Raw genomic sequence first — 15,702 nt, 5'->3', positions numbered from 1 at the left:
TTGTGGATATAGACATAAGGGGTGGTAGCACAATGACAACCTACATACTTCCAAGGTCCCCAAGAGACTTGCAATTAGACATAAGAATCAGGCAAGTATGGTCAGATGGTCAAAAAGTATTAGCGCTAAACCAGATGGGTGTCTATGTTTTCAATCACTCTACATAGATGACAAAACCATGATTGGGGACGTCCTACCGCACCCAATACGACATACTCATACAATCGACACTTCTTAGTTGGTTGACCCCATCTTCAGTGCAATCAATAACAAAGTAATAATTTCCTCGTCAGCTAAGCCGCCATTGTGGTGTGCACTTTAACTCACGTATCTCACTAGACATTTCAGCTGAACCTAAATGAATGTAATACTGATTATTTTTACAACCAATATCTCCTAAATGTTATCACTCTTTTTATTTTTCTCCTAAATTAACTAGAAAAAAAAAACCAAAGAAACACAAGCCAAGTGCAATAGTACTATTATTATTTTCTTGAAATATTATCACACATAATTGCACGTTGATTATTAAGTCATCTAATATTATAAGAAAAAGGCTACAAACAAAAATCAATCCAATGAAACTTAATACAAAAAAACCTCCACAAACCAACACTAATATATCAGTTGTCGTTACATTGTACTTTAATTTTCTCACTTAACAAACCCTCAAAAATTACTTACCATAATGAAACTTCTTACGTAACTAATACCTACAATGAAATGCCAAATATTCATGCAAAATAAATTGTCCAAGCTAAAATTAACTACGAAATGCTAATGCGGTGGGTCATTCAATAATACCTACATTTAAAGAAAAAATTATTAATAATAAATTAACTGTCGTCCACCACATTTGATTCATTTCTTATACAACATTAAAAAAAAGCTTCAGTTTTTGTTACATTATTCTATTATACATTTCTGTAAGTAAACTATAATAGTTACTTAACAACACTCAAATATTTATGTGTCTACAGTCGTAAATAAGCTCCAACTCTTATCTAAATTTACTATAAAACCATCAACTGTACAATTTTTTGGACGTAAAGTTACGATTATGCATTCACTTATTTCACCCACATCAACTTAAAAAACACAACCGGTAAACACAACTGGTTATACCAAGTAAAAATATTAAAAGGTAATCATTTTAACACCAATCTGAATGTGACACTTGGCAAAAATTTGGGCCCCACATGGAGGACTAAGTCCTGTGAGGGATGCCAATTCTCTTTTTTTTTTTTGTTATTTTTTAATTTTAAGATTTAAAATATTATAACAATATTTTACAAAAATAGATAAAAAAAATATAAAATACAAAAATGAAGAACATAAATAAAATACATTAATATTAAAAACTTAAATATTACAAAATTTAAAATACAAAATGAAAATCAATAATAATTTTTTTTTAAAAAAAAAGAACAACTAGTAGTATAAACTAGAACAATTATTTAATAATTCGAGAGATCATTATTAGATCCTCAAATATCATTAAAATAGTGACAATTACTATTAGAAGTATTTTGAGATGCTTGGTCCTGTTGAGATATTCTCTGCAAAATCTTGATTTGTTTATTTTGAAAATGCTCACGTAGGATTGGATTACTTGTCGAGTTTAAATCTTTTCCTAAAATTCTATTTTCTTCTCGATATGGAGCCATATCTAATTTTCTTTTCTCATTTTCAGCTCGTATCATTTGAAGTTGATAATTTTGTTGCCTATCTTCGTTGCTTTTTTTAGAATTTCTTTAACTTGTCGTTGCTCTTCACTTTTCCTTTTTCCTTTTGCTTTCTTGGCTCCAATGGGTCGTTGAGTAGAATAACCATCAACATTCACATCATTTATATTAAAGAGAAAATAATGATAGTCCAGGAAATGTTGATGTTGGAGACTCAGAAGTAGGAGATTCTCATTGTGATGACACAAAGTTACTACATTGCCTTTGAAAGAATGGTGTCGCATTACTATGATCATCTCCAAAATTTTCAATACCTTTAAAGACAGGCCATACATGATCGAATTTAAACCTTTTTTTTGTAATTCTGATCCTGTTTCAATATCATATTGGCTCAATTTAGCTACAAAATAATGTAAAATTAATGTCATGCATTTTGGTTACCCTCGATTTAGTCAACGACACAGAGTCACAAAAACAATATGAAAAGTATGAGTTGAATCAAATATGACAAATGACACCAAGATTCTATAGTGGTTCGACCTCAAATATTGGTAATGACCTACGTCCACTTAGTGTTTTTATTAATGTAAAAGACTTCAAAACCCGCAATCAGTGAACTAGGACTCACTGAGTTTCACAAGTTCTGAAGAATGATACAAAGATCGTGTATATAAACACCTTAGCTCTCTCTGAGTACAAATTCTCGCGTATAAAATAAATAAATCATATGAGTCCTATTTATAGGCTCATGGATGTACATATGGGTCATGGGTCGTCCTTAACCTACGTTACAAGCAATAATAATAATTTAAATAATATTGTTTACATTTAAATTAGCAAATATCCCGGAAATATCTAACTTATAACAGTATTGGAGTGTTTGTCTCGATCAAACGAACAACTCTGGTCGCATGTTTTCGCCTATCTTATTTCCCTACTGCTCAGCATACTCCTTCGTATATTAAGTTGTAGAGTTTCTTATGATAACCTGGTCGTAGGTCAACCAAACCTTCATTAATGATCGGTCACTTTTCACATGTATTTTTAATGCGCTACGTCATCATGCAAATATTTAGAGAAACACATTTAATAAGTATGAGATAAAAATAGTAAAGAACTAACTTATAATATCTTGTTCGGAAGCACCGCTTGGATTTTGATTTTCAACTTGTCGAATGCATCCCCCAAGTTGTGGGAAGAATTTGGTAATTTATAAAATTAGCATATAATTATTATTGTACTTTTTAGTTTCTTTTATATTTAATGTATTGTTTAATTTTTTTTAAAATGTAATGTTTGATTTTTATAATGTAACATTTAAGTTAACTCTAAATTAATAATTTTTTATTTTTTTTACTCAATATGATATTATTATTTAAGTATATTTATTAATGTTAATATTTATATAAGAATAATATTAGTTAAATTAATTATTAATAGTAAAAAAGAATAAAAGAAAAATATTTATTTTGATGTAAAATTTGAACTAATGGATTGGAGATAAAATAGTAAATATATGATTGGACACAGTGTTAGGCTCTCTCTAACCCTTTGAAGCAAATTAAGCTGTCTCTTTCTCCTTTCCATTTCGGTACCTCTTCTCTCAAGGATAATTCTTCTCTCTATTCTCTCAAGTCTCAATGGTCGCTCTTTACTCTAAACACTGATTCTGGACGATTATGGTGATCCATTCCAGCTAATTGTGGTAATTAGCTATCTCTCTCTTTCATCCGACATTTAAGGCTAATAAAGATTGAGAATCATGTTGTTCTACTAACTTGTATATAAGATTTTCTCACTCCCTGCATCTCTGTCTCTGTTTTTCATTGTCTCTTGCGTTGTGAAATGGTTGTTGTGCAATTAGTGGTTAGTGACAGTCTCTTGAGCAATGTGAGCTTCGATTTCGTTGGATCCTAATCTTGTTCTTAGTCTACATTGGATTTACATGAGTTTTGCACAATTCTTTTACCTAAATTCATTGAACGATTTTTGTCAATCTTTGACCTAGAAATTCATAGGATGTTAATAGTTTATAGTTCATATTTCGTAAATATTTCTTTGAAGATTCATTTGGTTTAACTTTGTCTATTTTTCTTAGATTTTCGTTACAAATGCATGCAAGGCGTTTGGGAAAATGTATCATTGAATGACAGAGCACTGCTTTGTTCTTCTATACATACATACATACATATATATATACATATATAATCTTGGTTATTTCCTTTTATGCTTGTGCTTTAAAATAGTGCTTAATCATGCTGAAAGAAAAAAGAAAAAGAAAAAGCATTTCATTTCTCTCAAGTACAACGCAACTTTAGAGAAAAAGACTATTCTCTGGAGAACATGAATTGAGACTTCACAAAAAATAGGCACCTTTAGCTCAGTACATGTTAGAATATGACTGCAAATATAACATCAAAATACATACATAGGACACCAATGTAAACTCTTAATTATTATAATATTTGGGCGGTCATGTTTAAATATATATATATATATATTTATATAGAATCAAAACTATACTGTAAAACCATTCAACATATATACTAATTATATGATAATGTATTTGATATTTGATTGACTTTGGTCTTTAATGTGTGGAATGATACAATGTTTATTTCTAGTTTTACTTAAGTCTCTAATTTTAATAGTTTGTACTCCACTTGTTTGATCATAGTCCTACTAGTAAAGTAGAAAATGAAAATGAGCGTCTGTATCTTTACTTATTATGCTTTGTTATATGTTTTTGGTGATAATCTTATATAGCTTCTAATTTTCTAGATGGCTACGATAATAGATATTTTCCCTCCACTAACGAGTATCTTATTGGATATCTCTTGTAGTTTTGTAGAAGAGATTACCCGACAACTAGCAATTTAGATGCTTGATTGCTAGAGGAACTCTCAAAGCTTTAGTTGCATAAGATCTGTACCACTGAGAGATCATTATTGTTGCATGAAAGTAAAGAGGATTGTGATTGATATGTTAATAGAAGCCAGTCAAAATCTTATAGCTAAGAACACTATATATCACAACCTTTCCTCTTTCATATGCTTCAAGACTCTTCCAACAGGTTTTGGGTTGAAAAACTTTCCCAAACTAAGAATTCTCATGCTTGATAATCAATAAATGTTTGTTAAAGTGCCAAAGAATACAAGAACCAAGCAATCAAAAGTTGGAAGAAAGCTTAAGTTGCCAATGGAAGATGTCACTGCGTTCACATCGTTATATAGCCTAAATATAGCGATGTGAATGTAGTGACATCTTCCATTGGCAACTTGAGCTTCCTTTAAACTTTTGATTGTTTTGTTCTTGTATTCTTTGGCAACTTAACAAACCTTTTTTGACTTTCAAACGTGAGAATTCTTAGTTTAAGAAAAAAAATTAACAGTATTTTCAACTTAGAACCTTATGGAAGAGTCCTAAAGAAAGCCTACCATTTATAGTGTCTCTAGCTACAATAAGATTTTGACTGGCTTCCATTAACACATCTCTCAAAAGCCTTCTTACCTTCATGGGACAATAATGATCTCTCAATGGTATTGATGATGATTGGCGCTGAGCAGAGGATGAAGCCATTGACTTGTACCCATCTCTTCCTCTCTTGTACATCCATTGCACCCAATAGGTCATACTTCAGTAAGTGTTTCTACAAGCTCCAAAACAGAAGTAAACAAATAGACTCCATCTTTTGTCATTCCTCTTTTCTAGGTTCACTCGTCGTATCCTCAAAAGTAAGTATTATCTATGCTATCCCCAAATCTTGCGTAACGTGCAGTTTGTCTAATAATATTTTTACTATAACGTGGTAAAGGCTGATCTTGATTTAGTGATGTGGTCTTGTTTGCTCCAACATTTCAAAGCTGTAGTAGAATATATGAGCTTATCACCAAGTAACTCGTTGAGTAATACTTCCCTTCGATGTGTGGAGTATCTCATATAGTCAAGCTTTTGGAAAGACTACTCTCATTTGCAGGCACCGGGCTCAGGTTCTTAACTTATTTGAAATATGAGCAAATCCTAGGTTCTGACACCTTTTTATCTAGCAAAATGTAGCATAAAGGGATGTTCGGTAACTATTATTTAAATAGTTTTCTGTTTATTTAAATGAAAAGTAAAAAAAAAAAGCAGAAATCTCGTTTGGTAACTTTATTTCTATATTTTATTTCTTAAAATTTCAATTAAAATTATGAAAATTAAATAATTAAAAAAAATCTACTGTCAATATTTTTTTTACACTTTTTTCCTCCAACCCTCATGAACTCTATTTTTTTCTCGTTCTCATTAGAGATGCCACAGTTATTATTCTCCTCAAGGATGCCATAGTTACCTCCTCCATTATCACTTGAACCTAGCTAGCTCTATTGTCTACTTCGTCAGGTATCATTTTATTGCTCAAAGTACCATTCTTCTCCCAATCTCTTTCTTCATATTAAAATTTTCACTCTAATGTTGATAACTTTTATTGTGAGGGTTTTTGGATCTGTATAAAAATGGCGTAATTTCTAAATCAGATTCTTAGAGTTGGATTTTTCTACCACCAAGGTATGAATCTATTTCTAATTTTTTTGGGTTAGGTTTCTTATTTTGTTTTGGTTCGATAAGTGCTTCTGTGACTGGATTTTTAATAATTTGTTTCATGATAATTGTTTTCTCATTGGATTATGGTTCTATGATTGTTTTCATGATAGGTTTGTGACCAATGAGATAGTGGTGTTATTGAAGAAGGATCGATTCAATGAAATTGTTTGTGATGTATTTATAAAATGTCACATTTCTTTCATGAAACATGTGTGCAGAAGTTTTTTCTAAGCTGCTGGTTCAAATATGTGGTAAATTACACAATCTTCTTCCAAATTGGTTTGACCAACATTGTAGCTGCATTCAAAAAGATTTTTTTAGCAATGGGAATGTTTAATTTCTTGCGACATTGATTATTAATGTTGGTATGATACCAAGAATAAGAGGCTTAAAAATGTAGGTGTAAGATTTGGTGTGTCGGACATCACAGCATATGTCAGGAGTGCTTGTAAGTTAAGGGTTGAGAATTCTATATTGCCAGAGAAAAATCTATATGGATATGTGGTTCGTGGACAGCATAGGGTAGTGAAGAGTAGGTATGGGGTAGATGATGGTCATTGGGATACTGGTAGTGGGGGAAGATTGTCGACTCGCAGTTCTTGGAGAGATATCTCGGCTTTGTATGAGGATTATAGGCGGTTGATCTGTTTCAAGGTGGGGAGGGGGGGATAGGATTCGCTTTTGGGAGGATGTTTGGATTGGTGATGTTTCTTTAAAGTCTCAATTCCCTGATTTATTTTTGGTGTCCCTGGCCAAAAATTGCTTGATTAAAGATTTAGCAGTCTCGGGAGGTGAAGGGAATTCGAGTGGCCTAGGATGGAATCTACATTTCCGAAGGAATTTGTTTGATAGGGAGGTTTCTAGCTTGGCTCAGCTGTTACATCTGCTTCAGTATGTTGCTTTATCGTCGATTTTGGAGGACAGGAGGCACTGGATTCTAGACAATAGTGGAATGTTCTCTTCTAAGTCTGTCTTTCATAGTTTGATCTACGCTCATTTAGGCCCGGAGTTGACTTGAGCTAAGAAATTGTGGAAGAGTGTCTCTCTTTCCAAAGTTAAATTGTTTAGCTAGTTGATATTCATGGATAAGTTAAATGTCCATGTTAACTTCCAGAGGAGAAGACTCTTTCACTATTTGTCGCCAAATTGGTATGTGTGTTGTAAGAATGAAGGAGAGTCAGCTCGACATTTATTTTTGGAGTGTCCTTTCACTAGGAAGGTGTGGTTTAAAGTGCTTGCCGAGTTTGGGGTCTCTTGATGCATGCCTTCCTCTTGTTCTCAATGTGCCATTTAGAGGGAGGTAAGAGGGTGGCTCGATTGTGGCAGAGTATTGTGTTGGCGATTCTTTGGGCTATTTGGCTGGAGAGAAATAGTAGGATTTTTGAAGACGTTTCTTGTACAGTGGAGATTATCTGGGATAAGATCAAGTTCTGGATTGCTACTTGGGTGTATAGATCAAGAGGTTTTGAGGGGGTTTCTTTTTTAGAACTTTGTAGGGAGTGGGGTAGTTTGTGGCTTTAACAGCTTATGGGGAGTGTGGGGTTCTTTGTGTGTGTGTGTTTTTTTTGCCTTGTTTTTGTTTTTGTTGTTACCACGGTATTCCTCCGCCATAAGTGAGGGCTCTCAATTTTATTGAGAAGAGGTCAGTCAATGACCTCTGTCTCTTTTTCAAAATATATATATATATATATTGGAGCAAGCATGCTGTCTTTTTTTTTTAAAAAAAAATGTTTATATCACTAGAGGTCCTTAATCTTTTTTAAAAGTATTACTTAGGTCCCAAACTTACTAAATGTGTATCACATAGGTCCAATTTATTAGAAAATGATTTACATAAAGCACAACAAAAAGTGATTTATAACCCACGTAATTACAAAAAAATATATTAGGTCATAAATCGCTTTCTGCTGGACATAGATAGTTTTCTGCTACCCATTCTGTAAACTATTTTCTAATTTCTAACTGAAAGGACCTATGTGATTCACATGTAGTAAGTTTGGGGACTTAAGTAATACAAAATGAAATTTGGGGACCTATGTAATACTTTTCAAAAATATTTGGGACCTCTAGTGTGATATAAACCAAAAAAAAAGTTGGCTTTGTGCATAAAACTCTTTGCAAATCTCTCTCTTAGTGATCATTTGTGTATAATTTGCTTCTGATCTCTCCTCTCCTTTGTTGGCTTGAAAAATCAGTCAATTTTGTTGCCATTGACAGGTACCTCTTGTTTTCTTAATAACCACTTGTATTGACCAAAAAAAAGGGAAAAAATCGGTGAAAGTGGTCCATCTCATCGGAAACTAGCTTAGTACAACATTTTTCTATACTACTAAGATAAAGGACTGTTTGTTGGTTTGACCCAACATTTTTGGGTCATGCCTCAGATTTTGGTGTTAGGCCACCTATAATACACATATTCAAGGAGAAGAATTAATTAGTGTGTATTAGTTGTCTTTTTATTAAGGGTCTTTTAATTCATTTAAGTGAGTCAGCAATTTAATGTAATCTTATTGGTTGGGGAGGATCTTAGACATAATGTATAAATAAGTCATGAGAATATTTTAGAGGGGTAGATAATTTTTGTGACGGGTTTGTACAGAGAAGTTCTTTGTTAGGAGTCTCCAAGGTACTTGAAACCTTGGCACCATTGTATCCTTACCAATTTAATAAGACATTTTACCATCCTCCATATCAAGTGCCTATCAAATCGGTACCAGAGCTTTCGACGGGACCATGGTTGGCGGCAAGAAGATGACCACGTGTGTGGACACCATGGAGGATCCCGACGATCCGGCAACGACTTCAGCACAACAAGAATCTACCCGAGCAATGGCGTTTCTGGAGGAAAAATTTGCTCTGCTCATGTCCAGGTTTGAACAACAATTAGAGGCTCAGCTTGACGCAAAATTTGAGCTGCTGTGCAAGAGCTTGTCTTCCTCATCCCCGACCTCCAAGAATGATGGAATTTCGCTCCAAAGTACACATTCTAGGTTCAAGAACCCACCTCTTGCCCCAATGTTGTCCACGACCTTGTCTTCATCTTTTCTGATTTCCAAGAATGATGGAATTCCTCTCCACAGTCCACATTTTGGGTTCAAGACACCACGTCCAGCCCCAATGCCCCAACACTACCACCTTCTTTTGGAACGTTGTTAGCAGACCACTTCAGCCATTCATATTATTCTAGACGAGATTTTGAAAGTAGAAAGATTTTTTTCTTTGCAGCGATTCACCAATGCTGAGAAAATTAAAGCGACTATCATTTCATTTGAAGGTGATGTGCTTCTTTGGTACCAATTGGAAAGCAAACGAAGACCAATGAACCATTGGGAGGACATGAAATTGCTTTTGTTGCGTCGATTTCGCAGCCAAAATGATGGGAATTTATATGACCAATTTCTTGTGGTTCGCCAATAATCCTTCATCAAGGAATATTACCGACACTTTATTGAATTTTCGGCACCCTTGGACAATGTTCCAAACAAAATTGTCCTAAGTACCTTCACTAACGACCTCAAGAAAGGGTTGCGGGATGAGTTGTGGGTGTTCTAGCCACATTCTTTAGAAACAACCATTGAGTTAGCTCTTTTCATAGAAAGTAAACATAGAGGCAGCTCACGATACCAGTCTTCCAATCCTTCACAATCCACAAACGATTTTTCCAGCCACAAAACACAATGGACTAGCTCCACTACACCCATGGGGTCATTCAAGAAAATGAAGAAATCGGAGTACCAAGACAAGAAAGACAGGGGTGTGTGTTTAAAATGTGAAGGGAAGTGGTATAGGGGTCATGTTTGTAAAAACAAAGAGCTAAATGTCATGATTATTCCCGATGAGGAGGTTGCCACGGAAGAAGAGCTGCTAGCCGACGAGCAAGAACCAACTTTGGATGCTATGAAAGTGAAAACGTCGGTTGAAGTTTCCCTCAATCCGATGGCTGGATTGACTGCTCCGAAAACGATAAAGATCAAGGGCTTCATTCACAACCAGCCTGTGGTAACTTTAATCAACCTCGGCGCTACTCACAATTTTATTAGTACGACTTTTGTCCAACAATTGGAGTTGCCAAAATCTAAAATCGAGGCTTACGGCGTGACAATGGGATCGAGCGAAGCAGTAAAGGGGAAGGAATGTGATGTGGGGTCGTGTTATAACTCCAAGACCTCACCATTGTTGAAGGTTTTTTGCCACTTGGGTTGGGGGGTTCGGATGTCATCTTGGGCATTCAATGGCTGTCTAAATTGGGTATGACTCACACTAATTGGAAGACTCAAGTCATGAAATTCCAACTAGACCAATCCGTCACTTTACATGGAGATCCTTCTCTTGGTAGATCCCTCATTTCTCTAAAGGCCATGCTCATCACGTTGATGCAAGAACAGGCATGGATTTTAGTGGAATTAAATGAAGCCACGGTACTGACAAGAACCACTCCACCAGTTTCAGACAAGTTTTAGACAGTGCTAGAGGAGTTTGCGGACGTCTTTCACATGCCCGAGGGACTGCCACCCATACAGTATTAGGAACATGCCATTATTTTTAAAAGAAGGCACTCCCCCGATTAGTGTACGACCCTATATATACCCACGGTTTCAGAAAGAAGAAATTGAACAATTAATTAAGGAAATGCTTACTACTGGAATAATTTAGATGAGCAGCAGTCCCTTCTCTAGTCTAGTGCTCCTAGTGAAGAAGAAGGATGACTCTTGGCGCTTTTGTGTAGACTATTGGGTCCTCAACAAGGAAACCGTGCCCCACAAGTATCTCATTCCTATCATTGATGAACTTCTAGATGAACTACACGAATCTAAGGTGTTCTCAAAATTGGATCTCAAATCGGGTTATCATCAAATCCGACTCAAAATGGAAGGCATTCCTAAAATAGCCTTTCGCACTCACAACGACCATTATGAATTCAAAGTCATGTCGTTTGGTCTCACCAACGCTCTTGCCACCTTCCAATCTTTGATGAACAACATCTTCCGCCATTTTCTACGAAAGTATGTCTTGGTGTTCTTCGATGACATCTTAGTATACAACTTGGATGTTACTACTCACACTCAGCACCTACACACTGTTTTAGGGCTACTACAGCAACATAAATTGTATGCCAACAAGAAAAAGTGTGAATTCGGCCAGTCCCAATTAGCCTATTTGGGACACATCATCTTAGAACAAGGTGTGGCAGCTGACCCAACCAAGATAGAAGCAATGCAAGCATGGCCAACTCCCTCAAACATCAAGTCTTTGAGAGGGTTCTTGGGATTGATAGGGTACTATCGAAAATTTGTACACGGATATGCTAAAATAGCTCTTCCACTCACTTCTTAGCTCAAAAAAGACAGCTTCCAGTGGGATTCAGTAGCAGCCTAAGTTTTTGAAGAACTCAAACATGCGATGTGTTCAGTTCCCGTTTTGGCCATGCCGGACTTTAGTAAACATTTTATCATCGAAACTGATGCTTCCGGCTTCAGATTAGGAGCTGTCCTTTTGCAAGAAGAGCGCCCAATAGCTTATTACAGCCACACTCTTGGCCATCGGGGACGCCTAAAATTCATGTACCAAAAAGAGTTAATGGCTATTGTGATTTCAGTCGTCAAATGGAGACCATATTTATTAGGCTGAAGATTTATGGTCCGAACAAACTAGCAAAGTCTAATATTTCTTTTAAAACAGTGAGTCGTTGGCCATGAATATCATAAATGAGTCTCCAAGTTGATGGGATATGACTTTGACATCGAGTACCGCAGTGGTGCAAGCAACCGAATGGCTGATGCATTGTCACAGCTTGAAGGGCAACCTGAATGTGCCACCATTGCAGTACCATAGTGGAAATATTGGCCACAGTTACAGGATGATGAGTTGGCACAGTTAAGACAACAACACCATGGCTTTACTACCACTAACGAATTTCTATACTACAAAGGGAGGCTGGTCGTTCCTTCTTCCTCTAAGCTTATTCTGTCGTTGTTGGAAGAGTTTCACAACTCCCCAAGGGAGGGCATTCGGGTGAGTCTAAAACTTACCAACGGCTGAAAGCAGAAGTCTTTTGGACTGGCATGAGAAAAGATGTCCCCAAGTTTGTCCAAATCTGTCAAGTATGCCAACAAAATAAATATTTGACCACCACTCCAGCGGGATTATTGCATCCAATTAGTCTTCTAGCTCAAGTTTGGGATGAAATCTCAGTGGATTTCATTGAGGGATTGCCGAGATCGGAGGGTTGAGATACTATACTTGTTGTCGTTGACAAATTGAGAAAATATGCTCATTTTATAGGCCTCAAACACCCGTCACAGTGGTAACCGTGGCTCAGCACTTCATGAAGGAGGTGGTTAAATTACATGGAATTCCCTTAGCCATTATTTCAAATCGGGACAAGGTTTTTACAAGCAAGTTTTGGGAAGAAATTTTTCAACAACATGATTATATATCAAAGCACAGCAAAACTTATCACCTTCAAACAGATGGCCAAACGGAGGTTGTCAATAGGTGTTTGGAGACATACTTACAGTGTTTTGCGTCTACAAAACAAAAGGTTTGGTACAAGTGGTTAGTTTGGGCCGAGTATTGGTACAAGGTTTGGTACAAATGTACTCCCTTCAAAGCATTGTAAGGCCGTGATCCACCACCACTCCTTCGGTATGACAAGGGGGTTGTCGTGGTTTCTGCCGTAGACACATTGCTGGAAGAGTGAGAAGAGATCCTGGATGAACTCCGCATGCAGCTCCTTAAAGCACAACAAAAGATGAAATTTTATGTGGACAAGAAGTGCCATCATGACGAATTCCAAGTGGGTGACTTGGTATTCCCAAAACTCAGACCCTACTGGCAGAAGATGTTGGCACAACGGAGGTCACAAAAGCTAGCAGCACGCGATTATGGCCCATACCCGATTGGAGCTGCCACTCACTACTTCCATACCCCAGTCTTCCACATTTCACAATTGCGCAGAGCCCATGGAACTAGTTTGGCTACTTACCATCTTCCACCACAACTAACAGCAGACTTGGAGTTGCGCACTTAACCTGAAACAAAGTTGGAGGGCCACAAGGAGACATGGAGATCCTCATCAAATGGCATGGCTTACCAGATTTTGAAGCTACTTGGGAGGATTTCCACAAGCTGGCTACTGAGTTTCCGGATTTCTACCTTGAGGACAAGGTGGATGTTTGGGAGCGGGGTAATGTTAGGCCACCTATAACACACATATTCAAGGAGAATAACTAATTTGGGAATTAACTAGTGTGTATTAGTTGTCTTTTTATTAAGAGTCTTTTAATTCATTTAAGTGAGTCAGCAATTTAATGTAATCCTATTGTGGTTGGGGAGGGTCTTAGACATAATGTATAAATAAGTCATGAGAACTTTTTGGAGGGGGAGATAACTTTTGTGACTGGTTTGTACAGAGAGGTTCTCTGTTAGGAGTCTCCAAGGTACTTGAAACCTTGGCACCATTGTATCCTTACCAATTTAATAAGATATTTGACCATTCTCCGTATCAAGTGCCTATCATTTGGTTCTGATCTCAGTAATGGGCTTTGCAAAGTTTTATGTATTCAAAAAGAAAATTTCCTATTGGGTTTGATTGGCTGAGTTTATAAAACAATCTAAATCTATTCAAGTCACATTTTGCTGAAGTGATTTTATGTTAGTCTGAATCCTATTTTCATTTCTTGCGAATTGGTATGTACAGAGATTGACACTCTCATTTGCTTTCTTATTTATCATTTGATCAGTTCTTACATAAGGTAGAACAAGTTGCAACTACAAAACGTGTGAAGGTAAAACACTCTTATATTTTACCTTTTTGGTTTACAAGTTGTAATTAGTCATTTTCATGTTTAACAGAGAATTTAAGTTCCATCTTCACTTTTTTTACTGCCTCTGCTTTGCGTCAATCTCCAGAGCACTTAAACCCTTTGTTAGAACATATTCAAAGTTCAAGGAAGGTCTCTACATCTACAACATTCAGTTTGAACAACATTGGCTTGAAGCTCATCCTGAACGGTTGGCAACAGGTATCTTATTCGAAAGTTTGTTCTGTCATTCCATTGGCTTGAGTTATTTAGCTGGTTGAATTGGGTCTAAATCTTGTGAATCTCATGATATCACTACTCTAATATAATTGTTTCTGAACAAAGAAAATGTCTCCTTGGGAGAGTTGGGTTATCATTCCTGATAATGATCATGTTGTGTCTTTCACACTCTTTTGGCCTATTGATAAAAGCTACAATAAAGATAGTGGAAAGGATTAATCACTTCAAGTGAATATGATTTGGATAGAGACTTAGTTTCTATATACATAGAATGGAAGGTCACGGTGGTAATGATGATGGTGAAATGGGGTTATTGATTTCAATTAGAATTTAGTGAGATTTTAGTTTGGTTTCTTATGTTTGAAGTTTCTATGAATTTAAAATATGGGGTTTTGAATGGAATACAGTAATTATGTTTTGGGCAGGTTAATTGTATTTATATAAAAATAAATGTACATACACATATATATATATACATATAATTGCAATTCAATCATCTGTTGGCTTTACTTCGTCTAACTACATATGTAAGCTTGTGATTTTCTTATCTTATATGTCTCAAATCACTCTGCGGTATTATGAATGCTGATGTGTTTAGATTTTAAAAAAAAAATAGTTGGTTTACTTGTATACATTTGTTTCATCTGTAAATGCCTCTTCTCCTAGTTATAGGTTGTGTGCACAGAAGCAAGAATGTCTGTATCGAGGGAGAGAAGGATTCATGTAACACAGGAGGACTATGAGATGGATGGTAGAGGCCAAGATAATGAAGAAAGACACTGAGAAAAACATGTCGTTCAGCAAGCTTTGTTAGTTTAGACTAGCTATTTACTTTAAAAGTTTTTTTGAATTAATGTATGATTGATTTTCTGAATGTTTTTTTCTTGTTTGTTTAAACATATTTTATTGGGTACCTGTAAGGTCCCCAACCCCAACTAGGATTTCCTGTTCCGCCCTCATCAGGAAATTGAGGAAATAGATTGGGATGGGGCGTGGATGGGAGCCTTAAGTGGGGTCAGGAAGGGGGCGGAGAATGCATTGGGGAATGCATTTAAAAAAACGAAATATAAGTTACTGATCACATTTTTTTTTTAAATAAGAGTAAAAAATGTTTATATTTTTGTGTTATATAAAAAAATAAGTTACCAAACCCAACCAAAAGAAAATCAACAAATATAAATATGCTAAGGCAAAGGTTTGAAGTTTTTTAAATTAACTTGCTAACCATTATTTTAGTAACACTATAAACCAATAGAAAGAGAAGAACCAGAAATAGATAGTTTATACTGTAGGAATCAATGCAGAAAGATTCAACTAGAAAGAACAATGTACATATGGCACAACCACACAACATTGGCAATGTACGGTAACTAATGTCGCCTCTACTCATTTAG

General features: G+C 35.8%; 1 long non-coding RNA gene across 6 annotated transcripts; it reads left to right on the top strand.

Moving 5' to 3' along the window:
• The first annotated feature begins 3,209 nt into the window (after window positions 1–3,209).
• Window positions 3,210–15,399, top strand: LOC133782030 (uncharacterized). 6 transcript variants are annotated; one of them, XR_009870324.1, is made up of 7 exons: window positions 3,210–3,390; window positions 4,529–5,419; window positions 5,549–6,230; window positions 6,377–6,517; window positions 14,009–14,053; window positions 14,178–14,290; window positions 14,975–15,399. It is a non-coding gene; the product is annotated as an uncharacterized LOC133782030 (long non-coding RNA). The 6 variants fall into 6 exon arrangements; XR_009870322.1 differs by having other exon boundaries at window positions 4,529–5,674; window positions 5,974–6,230; XR_009870321.1 differs by having other exon boundaries at window positions 4,529–6,230; window positions 14,981–15,399.
• Window positions 15,400–15,702: the final 303 nt, after the last annotated feature.

Source organism: Humulus lupulus, chromosome 6 (genome assembly GCF_963169125.1).
Source record: "Humulus lupulus chromosome 6, drHumLupu1.1, whole genome shotgun sequence".
Lineage (NCBI taxonomy): Eukaryota > Viridiplantae > Streptophyta > Magnoliopsida > Rosales > Cannabaceae > Humulus > Humulus lupulus.
Note: the sequence above shows the minus strand (reverse complement) of the source record. Positions and strands in the feature narration are given on the sequence as shown.